The 18,602-nt window shown below is 39.8% G+C and overlaps 1 protein-coding gene across 5 annotated transcripts in view; it reads left to right on the top strand.

Annotated features, from left to right (window-relative positions):
- Nucleotides 1-18,602, top strand: part of Ubl3 (ubiquitin like 3) — a 52,076-nt gene that overhangs the window by 21,494 nt on the left and 11,980 nt on the right. The gene's annotated exons all lie outside the window — the stretch shown is intronic.

Here is an 18,602-nt window from a genome sequence, read left to right as displayed (position 1 = left end):
ATAAATCTTTTTTAAAAAATGTATTCTGGTAAAAACTGTATTACTCAGTCTTGGGACTTTGACTGATCGCTAGTATACGTGACCAGTGTTACCCAGTAGTACTGCACTGTCTGTCATAAAGCTGTATTTGCAGACAGTAGCCCACTCAAGCTCTGTCACCAACTCTAAGCCATTGCTGCTGGTCTTGATGACATAAGGGTAGAATACAAGTATATCTATCATTCTTGAGCCCATTGCACTGCCTCAGAGAGGATGTTCTCTTCTGAGTTTGACTGACTATTGGTCTCCTTTCCTCTACCCGTGTGCAGTATTTGGCCTGGTGCCTCAGAAATGAAATTATCATCATCTGTCATTGTGCACTTGCTGGGCACCCAAACAACAGGAGTGTGTGTTTCATCTTTAGCACTTTTATATTGCTGCCATGAATTTTCTAGATTAAGTTTGCTGTCTGGTGAAATGTATTTGTTTTTCTTGATAAAATCTATAAGCTAACACACAGTTTTGGGTAAGCACTGAAGTATGTAGCTGCTGAAAACTTCATTGCTTGTAATATTTGAGGAAATAGGTCACAAAACCTGTAGCAAAATTACTTTTAGAAACATCATAAATGGGACCTCAAAGATACTATTTTCTCTTAGAGTAGGCCTAGTTACTCAGAATAGAAGTTAATCTTGAACACATGGCTGCTTTTATAATTGCGAACCTCATTTCATTAGATAATCAGAGAAGTGTCACTAATTCTGTGACGTCTTTTCTTATGCATGCTTTCCTCACGTTTCAGAAGGTGGCTCCAGTTCACCTCCCCCAGCATGGGAGCATTGTGTATTGATTGAAGGCTCCTTTATTCTCATTGAAACTGAATTAAGCAGACTGAGTTAAAAATAGCAACTTAAGTTACTGACTATAACTTTTTATATTTTATCTAAATATGTTTGCCTTTGGCTTACAGTTGTTTTTTAGTGTTTATCCAGACTTTGGTTCTTACCAACAGTAATTTGCTTCTCTGTTTAAAAAAAAAAAAAAAATCTGTGAATTCCCAGAATTCACATTGCTACTATTTGTCTTTGCTTTCCTTTTTTTTAAAAAAAATATTTATTTATTTATTTGATGTATATGAGTACAGTGTTGCTGTACAGATGGCCGTGAGCCATCATGTGTGTGGCTGCTGGTAATTGAACTCAGGATCTCTGCTGTCCCTGCTCGCTCTGTCGTAATTCACTGTAGCTGTCTTCAGACGCATCAGAAGAGGGCGTCAGATGTCATTATGGGTGGTTGTGAGCCACCATGTGGTTGCTGGGATCCGAACTCAGGATCTTCGGAAGAGCAGTCAGTGCTCTTACCCACTGAGCCATCTCGCTAGCCCAAGATTTATTTATTTTATGTTTATGAGTACACTGCAACTGCCTTCAAACATACCAGAAGAGGGCATCAGATCTTATTATAGATGGTTGTGAGCTACCATGTGGTTGCTGGGAATTGAACTCAGGACCTCTGGAAGAGCAGTCAGTGCTCTTAACTGCTGAGATATCTCTCCAGTCCCCATTGTCTTTGCTTTCCTGAATGTGCCAGGTTTCTTCCTTTTCTAGCTTGAAGTCTTCATGCATGGGACTTCACAGCCTGCAGTATGGTTCTGGGCATTTGCATCTGCTTTTCATACTGATCTCAGATTATCTGAGCAAAGGGTTTGCCCAGCTCCTCTCCATGTTGTCTCCTCTTCTAGAAGGCTGTAATTACCATTGGAGGACTGACTGGTGCACGGTCACCTGGCTTGCCCTTCCTGCCACATAGCCACAATGAGCGTCATGTTAACAGTGTTCCCAGCAAGTCTGTGTTAGGACTCCAAAGAAGTCCCAAATGGATGATAAATACTTATATTATTTTGGAGAAAATGTGATACTGTTTTTGAATGTTATACTGTGTTTTGTTTGTCAGGTAATTAGATTTTTTTGGTGTTGTGATTTGAGTGCATGCTAGGGCGGTGGTGTTCCACACTAAGCTGAGCCCCATGACAGAAACATACATGTCTCCCAACTTGCAGCTTTATATCTAGACATGACTTTGGGGATTGGAGCCACTGCCTTCTTCATAGTCCAGGACTATTGATAGGAAGGTGAGCCAGCTACAAGCTGAGGAATGAGAAGCGTTGGCGTCCATCAATTACTTAAAGCCTTGGTGTGCAGTCATATAGTGGGATATCCATATGAGGGTTTAAGTGTTTTTTTCCTTTTAGGGACAGTGAGATGACTTAGTGACTGAGGGTGCTTTTGTCCAGTCCCTAGGACTCAGATGGTAGAGAGAATGCCAACTTGTAAAAGCTACCCCCTAACCTCCATCTGTGCCTGAAACATGCAAAACTATAAATAAAATGTAATCTTTCCAAAATCATAAGGACTTTGGGAGACGATTTTAATAGCATAGAGTAGGTCATTAATGATTGCTCATAAATTGGCATTCCATTTACCCTTTGCTTTGCCACCCAACTATGGTCATGGCAGTTGTGACAATTAATCACAGCTTATTTACACTGACCCAGAAAGGCATCAGGATCCAATCCTTAATGGAGTGGTTTGTGTGTTGTGTTGTTTTTCTGGAAACTGTTAGAAGTCAGTAGGAATTGGCAGAGTGCTGAGCCTTGTTTTCCACCCTGGCATTAAGTATTTTCTGATTATTCTCTTTTGAAAAAGAACGCTGTTAGGGTTAGTGACTTAGTTGTTCTTTATACATGACAACTATCACTAGTGAAATACTTTTTTCCCCTCTACAGCAGTTTCTCCCTTTGGATGCCATGTATATAATTTACTGACATAGAATGTGGTTCTGTACTTGGAGTTCACACCAATTTATTCTGGAACAGTAGTTCTAATGTGTAATTTTCTAGAAATCTTTAGTGGTTTACAAAGATGGTAGACTTTATAATTTAGTGTACATGTGTGAGTGAGTGTGTGTGTTCAAATACTCCTGACTCTCTGCCCTGCTTCTTTGAGGCAGTCTCCTTGAACCTGAAGTTCCTGGTTTTTGGCTATCCCGACAGCCAGAAAACCTCAGTGATCCTCCTATCTGCTCCTCACAGCACAGTGTCACTGGGACATAAGCATGCTGTGAGACCATGCTTGGCTTGTGATATGGGTGTCAGGATCTGAACTCAAGTTCTCATGGTTGCGAAGCCCGCACTTTTAAACCACAGAGCCATCTCTCTAGCTCCATTTCATCATCTTGGATGTTCACTTACTTTAACAATTCTGTACAGCAAAAAAATATGGAAAGACAAATTTCTAAAAAGATATAAGCAATGGAGTTCTAGTTGCACCAAGTAGTAGAGATTCTGTAGGAAACTGTTCTTTTGAGAAGATACATGTTAGTAGCTGTGTTCCTCAAAGAGAAGGGCAGGCCTATGGATTCAGCATCTGTTTCCAAGGATTTAAATACCTTTAACCATTGAGGAGCTCCTTTATGGAGTTTTGTCTTGTTTATAATAGTTCATCTAACTTAAATGTACCCATATTTCTAAATCACATGATGGTGTATGACAATACAGGATGTTTATTGTATTTATTGAGCATGGGTGTGTGAGGCCATATGTTGGGTACAGTAGATCATTATGATATGGCCTGACTTAACTGTGTCATAAGCTGTGGACATAAAAGTACATCAGGATCATTGCACAAATTTGGGGAAATGTATAAAAAGGATAAAGCAGAAATTTGAACTCACAAATCCTATCACCAGTTTTCTTGGTTTTTTTGAGACAGGGTTTCTCTGTGTAGCCGTGGCTATCCTGGCACTCACTCTGTAGACGAGGCTGGCCTCGAACTCAGAAATCCACCTGCCTCTGCCTCCCAAGCGCTGGGATTAAAGGCATGTGCCACCACCACCTGGTTCTATCACCAATTTTCTGCTTTGTATTTTAAGGTAACTATTAGGAGATGAGCATTTTCTAGGATAGAAATACTCTTTAAAGCACAATTACTTAGCCTTATTAGGGAAAGAACTACATGCAAGTCACCTGGCACATGGGTGGACAAGCACTAAATCACCTGTGAACTCTTAGAATAGGGACAGCTGAGATTGCCTGGCATCTGGCCAGTCTGAACACAGTCATCAGGCTCCCTGGGAACACAAGTGATGGGAATGGGAAACTGACTTTAAGAACCAGCTTGTTTGTTTCCTCTCTACTTTCTTGGGCCTGGCTGTGCCCTGAGGAAGGTTAGTCCGCAGTCCTCGTGTGGCAGCTTTCAGCTCCGTGCTAAGGGACGTTAATTAATGCCTTCTTTCTGCCTATTTTGCCTCTACGAATATTTTCCTTTTTTCCTATCTTCTATTTATTGCATTAATATATTTTTAAACATAATTAAGCCAGTCTCTATTATATATATTTCCTCATGTATAGGTTTTAGTTGTTTCACATGATGTTAATCATAGTTTAAGTTACTTAATTTCACTTTGGGTAAATCTCAAGGTGCCCTTCTACTTTCTCTTCTATGTGTGTAAAATATACTTAAAAGTTAGCTATTACTTTAAGAAGTTCTAATATTCAATACCTATAGTTATTATTAGAGTTAAAAAATTAAAAGCTTAACAATTCAACTATTATTTAATCATCTTTTTTTGATACTGAGTTTATTGCCTTGCATGTACTGACAAGTACTCTAAGATACAACCCTGGCATCTGAAATTCAAATTATAATTTAAAAAATTGACAATTTTAACATTGTTTTTCCTTAGTATCAGGTCAATTTGATAATAGTTTTTATACCTTTCATTCATGAACAGTAAAAAAAAATCTCCCCTCCATTGGAGTAACTCATAATCTGATCACTAATTTTTTTGTTTCTTTGCTTTTTGTTTTGTTTTGTTGTTTTTCAAGAGAGGGTTTCTCTGTGTAGCCCTTGCTGTCCTAGAACTTGCTCTGTAGACTAGGTTGGCCTTGAACTCAGAGATCCTCCTGCCTCTGCTTCCTGAGTGATGGAACTAAAGGTGTGTGCCAGCACCCCCCCGCTTCTGATTGCTAATTCTTACGTTCAGAATTTTAAAAGCTTGCTTCTTCCACCTACAGCACATGGTCACTCATTATTAGGTCTCCATGTTGACTGGCACATTGAGTGGGGTTTCTGGCTGCATTCTGTCAGTTTTCTGCTTGACTGTTCTTATCAGTAAGTCTCTAGAACCAGCAGTCAGGCACTGCCACCCAGAAAAGAGGAACTGGAAAGGAACAGACAGCGTGTAAACCCCTTTTACTATGGGACTCAAGTGTCTTTGTGCTCACCAAATGCCTCACTTAACCTTGTGTACTTGTGTGTCATTTATATGGTGAAGCTCCAACAGTGTGACAGATTGGCACCCATCAGAAGCTTGGCTTGGCCGGGCGGTGATGGCGGACACCTTTAATCCAGCACTTGGGAGGCAGAGGCAGGAGGATTTCTGAGTTCGAGGCTAGCCTTGTCTAGAGTGAGTTCCAGGACAGCCAGAGCTACACAGAGAAAACTTGTTTTGAAAAAAACCAAAAAAAACCCAGAAGCTTGGCTTGACTTCATATATTTTATTTTTATTGTAGTACAGTGCTCTGTCAAGTTGACACCATATGTCTTTTTTAATCTCATAATTTAATACATAAATTAACTCATATGCTCTTTTGCACTGTTGGGCTTTTTGTTGTTGGTTTTTGTTTTAATTTACAACTTTGGTTGAGATGCTGTGTAGATCTGATTTAGGTTTCTTTTCCACAGTCTCACCATATTTTGTGTGTCAGGTTCCTTGCACAGTCTTGGGTCACTTGGTCTGAGTTTGCAGACTGCCCTGCTGACACAGCAGCAGAAGTCTTTGAAATGGCATCTTGCTTCTCTTGTCAGCACCAAGCATCCAGCTCCATGGGGAGGTCTGACCTGGGTTCTGTGGCTATTGTTGCTGTAGCCCTCAGCATGGCCACCTTCCCAGCTGATTAGAGTGCTTTTTTTGAAGGCTAATTCTTGGCTTCTTCTAGATTTTTTTCTGGAGACCCTGCCTAGAGTGTGTCTGCCATTTGGTTTTGTTTTCCCAGTATCTACAATTGTAAGCAAGCTATGTCCTTTCAAATTAGACTTACTGTGAAAGCACACAAAAAATATTCAAAATACAGTTTGAAAAGTGTTAAAACTTCATAGCACTCTAGGCTTAAGAGTAAAGGGCAAATATGATAGTTTATATGTAGATGCTCTGAAAAAAGGAGGTGATGAGGGGAAGAAAGGCAAGTAGCCCTAAGCCAGGCTTGAAAACACTTCTAAAATTATAATGTGGCACTTCTATCCCCAAAGGACTACACTAGAGCAAGTAAAAGTTTTCGTGGTGTTATAGAATCGTGATCTTATAATCTGTATATACATACAAGAAAACATGATAATATAGTTTATTGTGTTTGGATACTATTGAGACTTTGTACTTAGCCATTTAGCATCAGTTTGAAATACTTCCCCCTCTGAGTAACTTAAAACGTGAAAGTGTTCTGTTGCTCCAGATCATCGACAGATGTGTTCTTGATGGCCAACACCGTGGCTGAGCCTGTTACCAAGCAGTTTTGCTCCTAGAGACTTGACAGTATCTGGAAAGAGATCTTTATTACAGGGCTTTGAGAGGTTGGGGTGAAGCATCATCCAGCTGAAAGTAATGTATATCCTACAGTGCTCAAAACAACCCCACAGTGAAGGGTTTCCCAGTAAACAGCTTTAGACTGAGATGGAGACACTGGTCTTTGCTTAAGGATGTAGATGAAGAAATAGAGCTGTAGGGCTGATTATGCGGTTAGTTGGCAGTGTTTGCCTAGCATGAGTGAAATCCTGACTTTGAGTCCCAGCACTGGGTAATAGTGCTAGACACTTGTCATTGAGGATTTAGTAGGTGGAGGCAGGAGGATCAGAAGTTCAGGCTTATCTTCAGCCTTATAGACTTAGAGCTGCAGTGGATAACCTTAGTGGAGCTGGAATTTGCTAGCAAAAACCAAGGGTAGCAATCTTTACCTTGTGTATAAGCGGTGTTATCATTCCTGCTGTTAACAGCACCAATTAAAATACATTAAACATTACTAACATAATTTTTTTAAGCAATGTACTGAATGTTTGAAGTCTGATGAGTTCTTAAATAGATCCTAAAATTTGGGTTTTCTTTACAGCTTATTTGATAAGGTGTCCTTCAGAAAACATTTTTGCTAATTATTTGTCAGTAATTTGTAACTGACATGTCACTGTTTAAAGAAACACTGAACTGTGTTCTTTTTCTACCATGGGTTCCCTCATCCAAAGGTTCGCTCTAATATGTTTTTTTTTTTTAATTTTTAATTCTTTGAATCCTAAATATGAAATCTGGGGAGCCGGGCAGTGGTGGCACACGCCTTTAATCCCAGCACTTGGGAGGCAGAGGCAGACGGATTTCTGAGTTCGAGGCCAGCCTGGTCTACCGAGTGAGCTCCAGGACAGCCCTGTCTTGAAAAACCCTGTCTTGAAAAACCGAAAGAAAAAAGAAAAAGAAAAGAAAAGAAATCTGGGGAATACCATTGAATCTAGAGTAGTGCCCCATAAAAGATTAAAATAATGTGCAAATGATACTCCTTATCTGATGATAAGTAATGTCCTTTGTATGGAGGCCATTTGCAGCAGCTGGGGCCACTAGAAGTTTTTGCCTTGTGAATTTTCTAACCTTATATCCTTCTTCATGGAAGCGTATTCACACTGAGATAGTCTAAGGGACTACCGTTGATACTGTGAAAATGTAGTGCTGGTAGATCCTGAAGAGGACCTTATGTGTTTACCATGGGAACACAGCCACTGAGACTCTGGGAGGCCTGCTCTGTCATGGTAATCACGGCATTTCCCTTCCTCTAAATGGCCCCGGGTGGTTTTATTGACGCACGTTAGGGAGGATGATCAGCTGCTGCAGGTCTTGTATGAGCTTTCATGAGAATATTTTATTGCTTGTGCTACCACAGATACTGTGAAAATGGTGGAGAGAAGAGTGGAAGAGAGCAAAGAACTGTGAACTGCTCAGGCATTGTGATTCTGCTCTCCAGGAGTTTGCAGTGTAGTTGTGAGGGTTATATACATCATACTTAATTTGCACAAAGGATTTACAGGTTTAAATGTGTGCTAGACCTTGAGGGTCTATCATAAGAGGACATAAAGGGAGAAGCCATTTTCATTGACGCTAATAACTCTTTACATACAGATTTAGATTCACGGCACTTGGACGATGTAGAGTTTACAGTAACTTTTTATTGTTTTGAATCTTTACAGTAGATAGTTATATAAAGTGTTTCCAAATGCACATGGCTAGCATGTAATGTCAGTGTTGAGACTGTGACAGTACATTGCTTTGCACAGTGGTTCTCAACCTGCGGGTTGCTATCCCTTTACATGGGTTTTGCATATCAGATATTCTGCATATCAGATATTTACATTGTGGTCCATAACAGTAGCAAAATTATAGTTATGAAGGAGCAGCAGAATAATTTTATGATTGGTTACCACAACGTGAGGAACTCTTTTAAATGATTACAGCATTAGAGAGATTGAAACCACTGGTCTTCCATTAAAATCGTTCTTTTTCTACTGTCTGCTCAGTGGGAAGAAGTGCATTGGGAGGCTCAGCTAATAACCCTTTTGTACTGACAGCAGCCAACAGAGACAATGCACTTCTTTAATGATCAGGTTCTCTGATCCCACACATGCCTTTACCTCACTGAAAATCATGTCTCTCTTCAGTTGTAGAGAGTACCATGCACAGGATTTTCTTTCTTCTTCCCCTTTGACTGAAGAAATGTTTTGGTATTGAGGCAAAACCAGGAAATAAAATATGAAGAACAGGAAAAAATACATTTAAAATTTTTTTCTTTACAGCTTATTTGATAAGGTGTATCTTCAGAAAATAATTTTTACTAATTGTAAGAAAATTGTAATTGATAGGTCACTGTTTGAAGACACCAAGACACCAAGCTGTGTTCTCTTTCTACAGTGCATGTTTCCTCACATAAGGGTTTTTCTCTAATGTCTTCCTGTAATTTCTCTAAATCTAGAATATGAAATCTGGAGGATACCAGTTAAATTCAGAACAGTACTCTGTAGGAGGTTAAAAAGACTAGGCTTATTCTGACAGGTTCCTGGCAGCTGATAATCAGAGTCTTGTCTGTATCAGGGAAGATGTTGAGGTTCTTGGCAGGTGCTGAGGAACCTGTCTCTTAGGGAGGGAGTCATTGGCATAGCAGCTGTACCACAGCAGCTGGTTTTGAGCAGACAGGAATCCATTCTTATCCCAGCAGGCCTTCTGGATCCTGGTGACACTATATTAATCTAAGTATTCCATAGAAGAAGTTCCTAAATTATGGTGGTAGGAATATATTCTTTTCAGAAAAATGCCGCTTACTCCCTGGAAAATTATCAGCCACTTAACACTGGTTTTAAGTTGTTTTCTTTATAGGAAGTTCCCAGCATTGTTCCAAGTAGAAGAGTTACAGACAAGATGAAGCCTTGTCTGTCACTGTCACCTGGAGTTACAACGCTTACTCTTAAGCCTGTGCACTATCTCCCTCCCCCATTAATTGATTTTAATTTTATATTTCAAGAAATCTAACCTGTCTTGTCATTTTACCCTGAATCATTAGATAAGAAGTCCTGGACAGGTAAAAGTCTGTGTAGTCTCTGCTTTGTTATCACAGTCAGGAGAGTAGACAGCACAGAGACTGGAGGTGCTCAGTCACCGGAAGCAGGATGGCTGCTGTGCAGGTGTTTGCAGAGTGGCCACCCATGGTGTCCAGCCACTCTTGAGGGTTATGGTTTCTGCATCTGTGCCAACTCTTATTTGCCTATCTTTGTGTTTGAAGCCATTCTGGTGGTATCTCCCATTGGTAACTAATTAAGAAAATGTCCTATAACTACAGCCTGATGTTAAAGAGGCATTTTCTCAATTGAGTCTCTCCCCTCTTGGACTCAAGTTTGTATCAAGTTGATATAAAACTAACTAGTACAACTATTGATCTTTTCAGTGTATTTTCAGTGCTGTGTTTACTAGAATTTAAGATCTGCTATGCTCATAAATTTAGTTTATTATATTGGAAAGAATCATCAGGTAATTGGGAAGATTTGGTCAGATCATTAAAATATCTGAAAGGTAGTAGAATGTCAGTTTATTATTGTAGTTCAAAGTCCAATTACAGCTGTCCTTCACTGTGTAGTGGGGAAGTTTCAGGACCCCTGTGGGACATTGGAAAATCTGATGAATCCTGTGAAATGGTGTGGTACCTGTGTGTAACCTAGTACATTCTCCATGCACTGGGATCACCTGTAAATACGTGTAACAGCCAGTGCAAAATGCTGAGTAAGTAACTGCCATGCTCTGTTGCTTAACGAGGGATGACAAGAAAGATGTCTCAGATTTTTAATACAGATGTAATTTCTTTCTGACTATTTTGGTCTACAGTCGGTCCTGTTCATGGAGGACTGTTCATGACTAGCTAGTCAACTCCAGTTCTCCTGTTATCTCCCCTGGGCCAGTTCTACCACACACCTCCATGCTGCAACATCTTTTAATTCTTCTCTTCTTCTCTTTGATCTTGTTTGGGTGTCATAAGAACTAGGTAATAACCAATTTCCTTTGAAATAAAAATGTTAAAGCTATTTCTTTTTATAAACAAACACCTTTCCTACTTGGCCTAATTTACAGAATGTACTGAGATGATCCTAGGTACTGATGTCATGCTTGCTAGAGACCTTAGAGCAGTTTGAAGTAAGTTATTCATGTAGAAGTGATACTTGAAGATACCAGTATGATCCACATGTGTTATGGTACCCCCAGAAAGATCTGACCACTCTGAAGCCAAGGCAGGAGGAGGTGGCATCCCTAGTTTGAGGCTCACTCTGACCTCACAGTGTCTGCATATTTTGTACTTCCTGGGTTAGGGTTGCCTTTGGGGACATACTTCCAACTGGGCTATTGTTTGTTCCTGCTTAGCCAGAGGGCAAACCATTGGCCTCCATGTATGCAACTTAAGGGGTCAGTCAGCAAGTGATTGACACAGCATCCCCTCCACATCCCTCATGGACGCCAGTCAGACCCTGTTCCTTTTCACTTGGAGAACTGTCTTCATCGTTCACTTTTTTTAGAAAATCTGACTTTCACAGAGTCTGATGGACTCTTCCTGTGTTCTCTAGACTTCCCTTCTTGGAAGCCATCTGCTGCCTCCATTCAGCTTTGCCTTAGGATGAATGTTTTTGATGCTGCTGGATTTGTCTGTAGCAAGTATAGCTTGTTATTCAGAGATCTTTAAATTGATAATCTGAAGCAGCCACCTCTGCTCAGTATACCAGTGTTCATGCTGGGGAGCACTGTTAGCTCGGGAAGCTCGCACAGATGCAGTTTTGTGCTGTGTTTTCCCAAATATTGTATTTAATATTACATAGTGACATTGATGTGTCCATTACACAATTATTTCTGTCCTTGTTTGTGTCTTTATGAGCCCTCCTGCTGAATAATTTGTTATACCAGCCCTGAGTATATTTGGATTTTAAATTTTAATTAATGATAATAAATAAAATGCCATTGTATTAAATTCAGAATTCATGAGTGTTCCAGAGACATTAATTGATAAATGAGAACCTCAATATTAAGAGCCCATGAGATCATAGCTATCTGGGGCACTACTAAGTGACAGTATCACTAGTCACAGGTTGATGCAAATTGTCTGTGCAAGCTGAATAGGCCTGCAGAGTACAAGCAGCATGGAACAATCACTTTCTTCATAGCCAGACAGAACTACTTCTTCATAAACAGAAGTGCTTGCTAGCACTCTGGAGTAATGAGTTGACAGGCATATTGTAAAGAATGATTTTTATTTTTAAACCTTCTTAACTTCTGAGAGCAACTGTTTTCTATTTTATCATGGTCTATGTCAGAGTGTGTAGAATAGTGAGTTTGTTTTTACCTACTTAGGCTTAACAGTAAAAGTAGTAGAAACATTGTTTCTGGTGATTTCTAGTAGACTACTTTCAAGTTACACGTGTCACTGAACTGTTACAGAAATCCTGACTATAATCTGACATACCCTGGTCTGTTATTGATTTGTCCCTCCAGTCAGAAGCTGTGGTGACCCACACCTTTAATTCGACGCTCAGGAGGTAGAGGCAGGTGGGTCTCTTGTGTTCCAGGACAGCCAGAGCTACACAGAGAAGCCCTGTCTCAAAAAAGAAAAAACAAAACCAAAAAAAAAAACAAAAAAACAAAACAAACAAACAAAAAACCAAAAATGCCTTCTTTTTTAGGCAGTGACTGTATGGATTATTTTCAAATGTGTAACTTCCCCTATATTGATGTAATATAATAGTTATGAAATAATATAGTCAAAGGCACCTCATCTCTGAAATCCATGGTATGTGTGATAATTGTATTTGATGCTACCAGAAATAAGTTTTTAAGATTGGTTTTTCAAAATTGATGTGCTGAAAAGCTAAACTTATACATTTCTAGATAGTACCCCTTTTCTGATCCTTATTTCTGTGCAATTCTCCTGGCTTCCTTTTACATTTCAGCACCAAAGCGTGGAACCATCACTTACCCTGCCATATTTTCTCCTCTCCTGTTACCTGTTCTCTCTCAGATTCTGTCCACTGTTGGTCTATCAGCCCAGTCTATTCTATATATTACCACAGGTTTAAAAATTCACCAGTGCGTTCTGAAAATTTGTTTGGAAATTGCCTTAGTCGGGGTTACTATTGCTGTGATAAAGTATCATGACCAAAAACAAGTTGAAGAGAAAGGGGTTATTTAGCTTATGCTTCCACATCAGGCAGGAACCTGGAGGCTGGGGCTGATGCAGAGGCCATGGATAGGTGTGGGTTACTGGCTTGCTCCTCATGGCTTCCTCAGCCTGTTTTCTTATGGAACCCAGAGCCACCAGCCCAGGGTGGCCCCACCCATAATGGGCTGGGTCTTCCCCCATGAATTACTAATTAATAAAATGTCTTGCAGGTCTGGAGAGATAGCTCAGCAGTTAAGAGTTAAGACTATTCTTCCAGAGGTTGTTGAGTTCAATTCCCAGCACAGATGGTTGGTGACTCACAACCATCTGTAAGGGAATCTGATGCCCTCTTCTGGTATGAGGGAAGACAAGGGTACTCACATACATAAAATAAGTAAATATTAAAAGAAAGAAAGAGGGCAGGCGGTGGTAGCGTATGCCTTTAATCCCAGCACTTGGGAGGGAGAGGTGGCGGATTTCTGAGTTCGAGGCCAGCCTGCTCTACAGAGTGAGTTTCAGGACAGCCAAGGGCTACACAGAGAAACCCTGTCTCGAAAAACAAAAACAAAACAAAAAGAAAGAAAGAAAATGTCTTGCCTACAGCCTGATCTTTAGAGACATTTTCTCGAATAAAACTCTCTTCTCCAATGACTAGTTTGTATCATGTTGATATAAAACTAACCAACATACAGTCTTAAAAACTAATTTCTGGGCACCAAGTGTAATGATCACATATAATTTTGTGTCGCTACAGAAGACATGAGGTGCCTCTTTATGTTGTTTCTTAACTAAATCTAGCTATGAGATGACCCCTCATGGATCATCAATTGATTGGAAAGCAAAAGTAGGCAAATCCTTTCTTGTTATAGTAACTGGTGTTATCTATGTAGGATCATCTTATTAACTTACTGTCTAAATTGAGGTATTTTAGGTATTTGGGGCAGGTGCTTCTCAGAGTAGGGATACAGTGAATATGAGTGCTGGGGTTAAGCTGAGGCCCCACTTCACGGGCAAGTGCTCTCCCACTTGCCATGTCCACACTGCAGAATGTTCTTTTTAGAAATAGCAGGACTGTCTGAAATAATGATAAAAGATACTGTTTATTGAACACACAAGCCAGTACATAGTAGTTGAAGGTCATTATCAAGCATTATACGCTGCACATAATTGTATATGCTACACTTGTGTGTTACTGACAGCACAGTGGCTTGTTTATGAAGGTGTCACCAAGTCATGAGGAATTTGCTATGCTGCTGCATATGTTCCAACTTTCTGGTAGCAGTACCTCGCTGCATGAATGATGGGACCTTCAGCTCCATTGTAATCGGATCTCCAGTGCCATCACACATGGTTGTCTTTGGAATAATTGTTGCATCATGGGTGACTGTTTCAAATAGGTGACTTATCTTTCTTGTGCATTGTTAAGAAAATATGAGGAAACAGTTCAGACTTAATGCTATAGCCACTGCTAGGAAAGAAGGTAGTTTTGTTTTTAACCTGTGCCTTCACCGACGAAAAGGAGAACTGGTGGTTCCCAGAGGGCAGGTCTAGATCACTGTTGAAGTCCTTGCCACCACTAATAATACAGGATTGGTATGAAGTAAAGGGGGCATATAATTTAGAAATAAAATAATGATTTCTATGTACAATAAAATAATATACCTAGGACACATATATTGAATAATGATTATATGAAACTTGCCTTGACATCCTCTAATAGCAGGTCTAGGTTGTTTTAAGTACAGTGATTTTTAACTCAGTGGTTTTAGAAAGGTCTCACTCTATAGCCAGTGCACCTTCCCACTCTGACTTCTTCAGTCTCCTGGGGTTACAGTGGTTGCCGTTATCTGCTTATTTGAGTATGTTTTAAAGGTGAAGTGCTGTACTATAAGCCAATTGCTTATATAAAAAAGCAAAAATTGTTTTTCATATTAATTTCATAGGCAACAAATTTGAAAATCAGTAAATTTCCATTTTAATGGCGTATTTGTGCCCCACTGCCTCCTGAAGTGATTGAATGCAAGACCAAGGTACTGTGGAGTTCTGATTGTTTTTGTGGGTTCGATCTTCCTTCCTTCCTTCCTTCCTTTCGCTTGCATCCAGCCTAGTGCTTTAATACACCTTTATGTATCCTTGGAAGTGTCAGTCTTCAGTGCCCAAAGGCCCTCCTTCCTGGGAGATTTTGACCTATGAAAGATTCTGAGAGGCAGTACAGTTTTATAATTAATTTTAAAATTGTAGTAAAACACATAAGACGGAATTTAAAAATTTAACCATTTATTGGTATTAAATACATTGTTAATGATTTTTTTTTTTTTAAGGAAAAAAGTTCCATGGTTCAGAGGAGAAAGCAGGAATAGTTTTTAGTTTGTATATTGCAGATTAAAGAGTATGTTTTTTTCAGAATTTGTTTTCTATCCTGAGAGAGAGAAAAGAAAAGCAAGTCCTTTTGCTGGAACTGAAGAGTCTGGTGTGTGGTATTTAGAAAGCTCTAGGGGAGTGGGGAAGAGGGACTTTGCCTTAGTTGAGAAGGAGCAAGCCTTGGTCCAGGAGAGAAACCTAGTGTTTGTATTGTTCTTTGCTGTTAATGGCTGGCCTCAACAGAACTGCAGTTGTCTGTCTCTTCCTGCCTGGGCTTGAGAAATTCTGAGACTCCTTTCAGATCTGAAAGTCCATGCTAAATAATTGAGGGGGTAGTGAAAGACCTGGGATTTGATGTCATACTGAGAACTTGGCGATGATATAAGTGGGAGGAGATATTCATAAAAGGGCAAACACCTCAAACAGGATAGTGCAGAAGTTCCCAGTAAAGGAACAAGGTCAATGACAAACTCATGAGAAAGCCCTATCAGGTGTCATTCCTGGATTTACCTATGTACTTAAGTGACTGGAGCTGGACGATGTGATGGTGTTGGAATGCAACCTGCTGGAACCATTTGGGGAATGCATAAGGAAAACCTGTGCAGGTCGAAGCCTCTGATTTCCTTTCCTGGGATTTCAGGCTGACTGATGTCAAAAAATTGGACTGCTGTGTTTCTAAGAGGAAGTGGGCAGCAGAAAGAGAGCTGTCACCTTTCTGAAGTGCATGAGAGTGTACAACTGGAAAAAGTCACCCTCTTCCCCAGGGGCCTCTACTACTGTGCTATGCTGACTCCCTTTCTCCTGAATTTACTTAGGATGTGTAGTGCCTGCTTGTCAGGGACAGTTGTCCTGAATGAACAGCCCTTCTTCTAGTGAGGCTGAGATGTAAGAATTCTCTTTATAACACAGACTTCCCTAGATGGAAAGCTAGTGTCCCTCCCAGGACAGGTACATTAGTGTCAGTCACATCTGTTCCTCAGTTGGCAGTATGTAAGAACCTTGCATAGTAAGTCCATCTAAAGCAGCCAGTTAGTGTCCCGTATGCAGATTTTAAATGAGTAGCCTCTAGTCAGGCCTAACAGTGCAGAAGCAAAATCTGATTTCAGAGACATGTTTTAGAAGTTTACAATATTTGAAACTTTAAAATTTACATTTTTATAGAAAATTGCCAGAATTTCCAAGTATAGTGGATAAGAAAAGATAGTCAATAAAATACTTGTCAGAGGAGTCGTAAGTGGAACAGTTGGGCTGTTGGCACACACCTGCAACCAGGCCAGTGAGACCCTACCTAAAAAAAGGAGGCAGATGACACCTGAGGAGTAACTAGGTTGTCCTCTGACCACCAGTCCCTCCCCACCCCCAGCATATGCAGTGTCAGTCTTCTCAGAATTTTAATTTTGCCAAAGTTCCCCAAACTTACCTCAAAATAAAAATGCATTGTAAAGTACTTAAATGGAGAGTATTCTGTAGTAATGTTTAGTGACTTGCTAGGCTGATTATGGTATTACATCAGTAATTTATGTTAACTAATTAACACTTACTATGTGATGCATTAGAAACTATATTTTGTAATGCGTATATTGATTCTAAACTGTACTTACAAAAACCTTGTTTTCTTTATTTTAGTGATAGAAAAATAAATCTATATACAAAAGCAAATAAGCTTCACAGCTTCATAGCTTCTTGTTTGTGTTGTGATTGGATTTTTTAAATCAATAATTAATTGAACAACTCAGAAAATATAAAATACTGTTTGGAATGTACATGGGGAAATGTAAAACCTTCTAGAGCAGCTGTTCTAAACCTTCCTAAATGCTGTGGTGACCACCAACCATGAAATTATTTCATTACTACTTCATAACTGTAATTTTGCTGCTGTTATGAATAGTAATGTAAATAGCTGATATGCAAGATATCTGATGTATGATTTCCCAAAGGGTTATAACTCACAAGTTGAGAACCACCGGTCCTAGAGGGTTTTGTTATAGGCCTTTAGGAGTGGAGTACACAGGTGTTTCTGGAATGACTGAATAAATTTCCCACACGCAGGGCTGGATATGCAATGTATGATTAGAATCTGTATCACATGAGGTGCTGACAGAACATAGAGTGTCAGCCTGCTTAGTCATCACTCAGGTCCTTAGTCCACTGATGGTGGGTGAGCTCATAGGCAGGAGCTCAGGTATATTTTGTGTGGGTTAAATGTTTTCATAGATGATGTTAGTAAATAAACTTCTCACATATTTTTACTGCTTTACTTACTCACATATTTTTTCTTTTCAGTGGGGAACATAAACACTTTCTTGGCTTCTCCAGTTCTTCCTTGAGATTCTTTTCCAGTTCTCTTCAACAGTGTAGTTTTGATATTTCATCTGCAGTGATTAAGTTTGGAGGCTAGGTTAGGCCTCCCCTGTCAAGCATACAGGAGCAGTGTGGTCATAGCCAGTGGAGTCAGGCAGAGCTGTGCACTGAGATTGAGGTACATGCATGGGGTGGGGAATGCCAAGGCATTCCAGGTAAAGGAACAGTCTTTGAAGCGAAGTGGGACCTTGGTGGTTTCAAGGAACTGAGTGAAGATGCCTGTGCTTTGAACTAATAAAATGATTCTGGAAAATAAAAGGCAGGGCCATGGGCAACTGTGTGGTGGGCTTGTGGTCTCTCTCCACTTTGGCAGTGGGCAAGGTAGGGTGGTTAAACAGTATGACATGCAGGCTGTCTCAGTAAGGGGTACACTGTGGGCTTTTACTCTCTATTCTCTGTATTGTGCTCCTTGGTTTTTATTAAAACTTATCCAGCAGATATTTATTGAACATGTCCAATTTTATATCCTAGATGGCTCTCCTTCCCACAGTTGCTTGTTTACATGTTTCATGTCTCTAAGACATCAGGGACTGGAGAGATGGCCCAGTATTTAAGCACTTGTACCATTTGTGAAGAGGATCTCAGTTCAGTTCCTACCTAGCACACATCATGTGCATAACTACGTATAACTCCAGCTCCAGGGTACCTGATGTTGCTGCACTCCACAGGCTTCAGCACTGATGTGTACATACCACATATACACTCCAGTTAAAAATAGAATAAAATAATAAGATTTTTAAGTGAAGATTATACAATTCTACTTTCATACTAAGTTTTTCATAATGAGTACACAAAGCATAGTGTGTTTCAGATATTTCAGTAAATGGATAAATAAATGAGTTTGTAGCTGGTCAGTGGTGGCGCACACCTTTAATCCCAGCACTTGGGAGGCAGAGGCAGGAGATTTCTGAGTTCGAGGCCAGCCTGGTCTACAGAGTAAGTTCCAGGACAGCCAGGGCTACACAGAGAAACTCTGTCTCGAAAAACTAAAAATAAATAGATAAATAAATAAATAGTTTGTTAAATTCCTAGTTCTCATATTTTAGTACTATAAAAATATTTGGGTAGTTTCTATTTTAAATCAATCTATATTCTCATTCTTTGTTTCTTTTATAGTACTATTAACAAAATT

Source organism: Mastomys coucha, unplaced genomic scaffold, assembly GCF_008632895.1.
Source record: "Mastomys coucha isolate ucsf_1 unplaced genomic scaffold, UCSF_Mcou_1 pScaffold22, whole genome shotgun sequence".
Lineage (NCBI taxonomy): Eukaryota > Metazoa > Chordata > Mammalia > Rodentia > Muridae > Mastomys > Mastomys coucha.
Note: the sequence above shows the minus strand (reverse complement) of the source record. Positions and strands in the feature narration are given on the sequence as shown.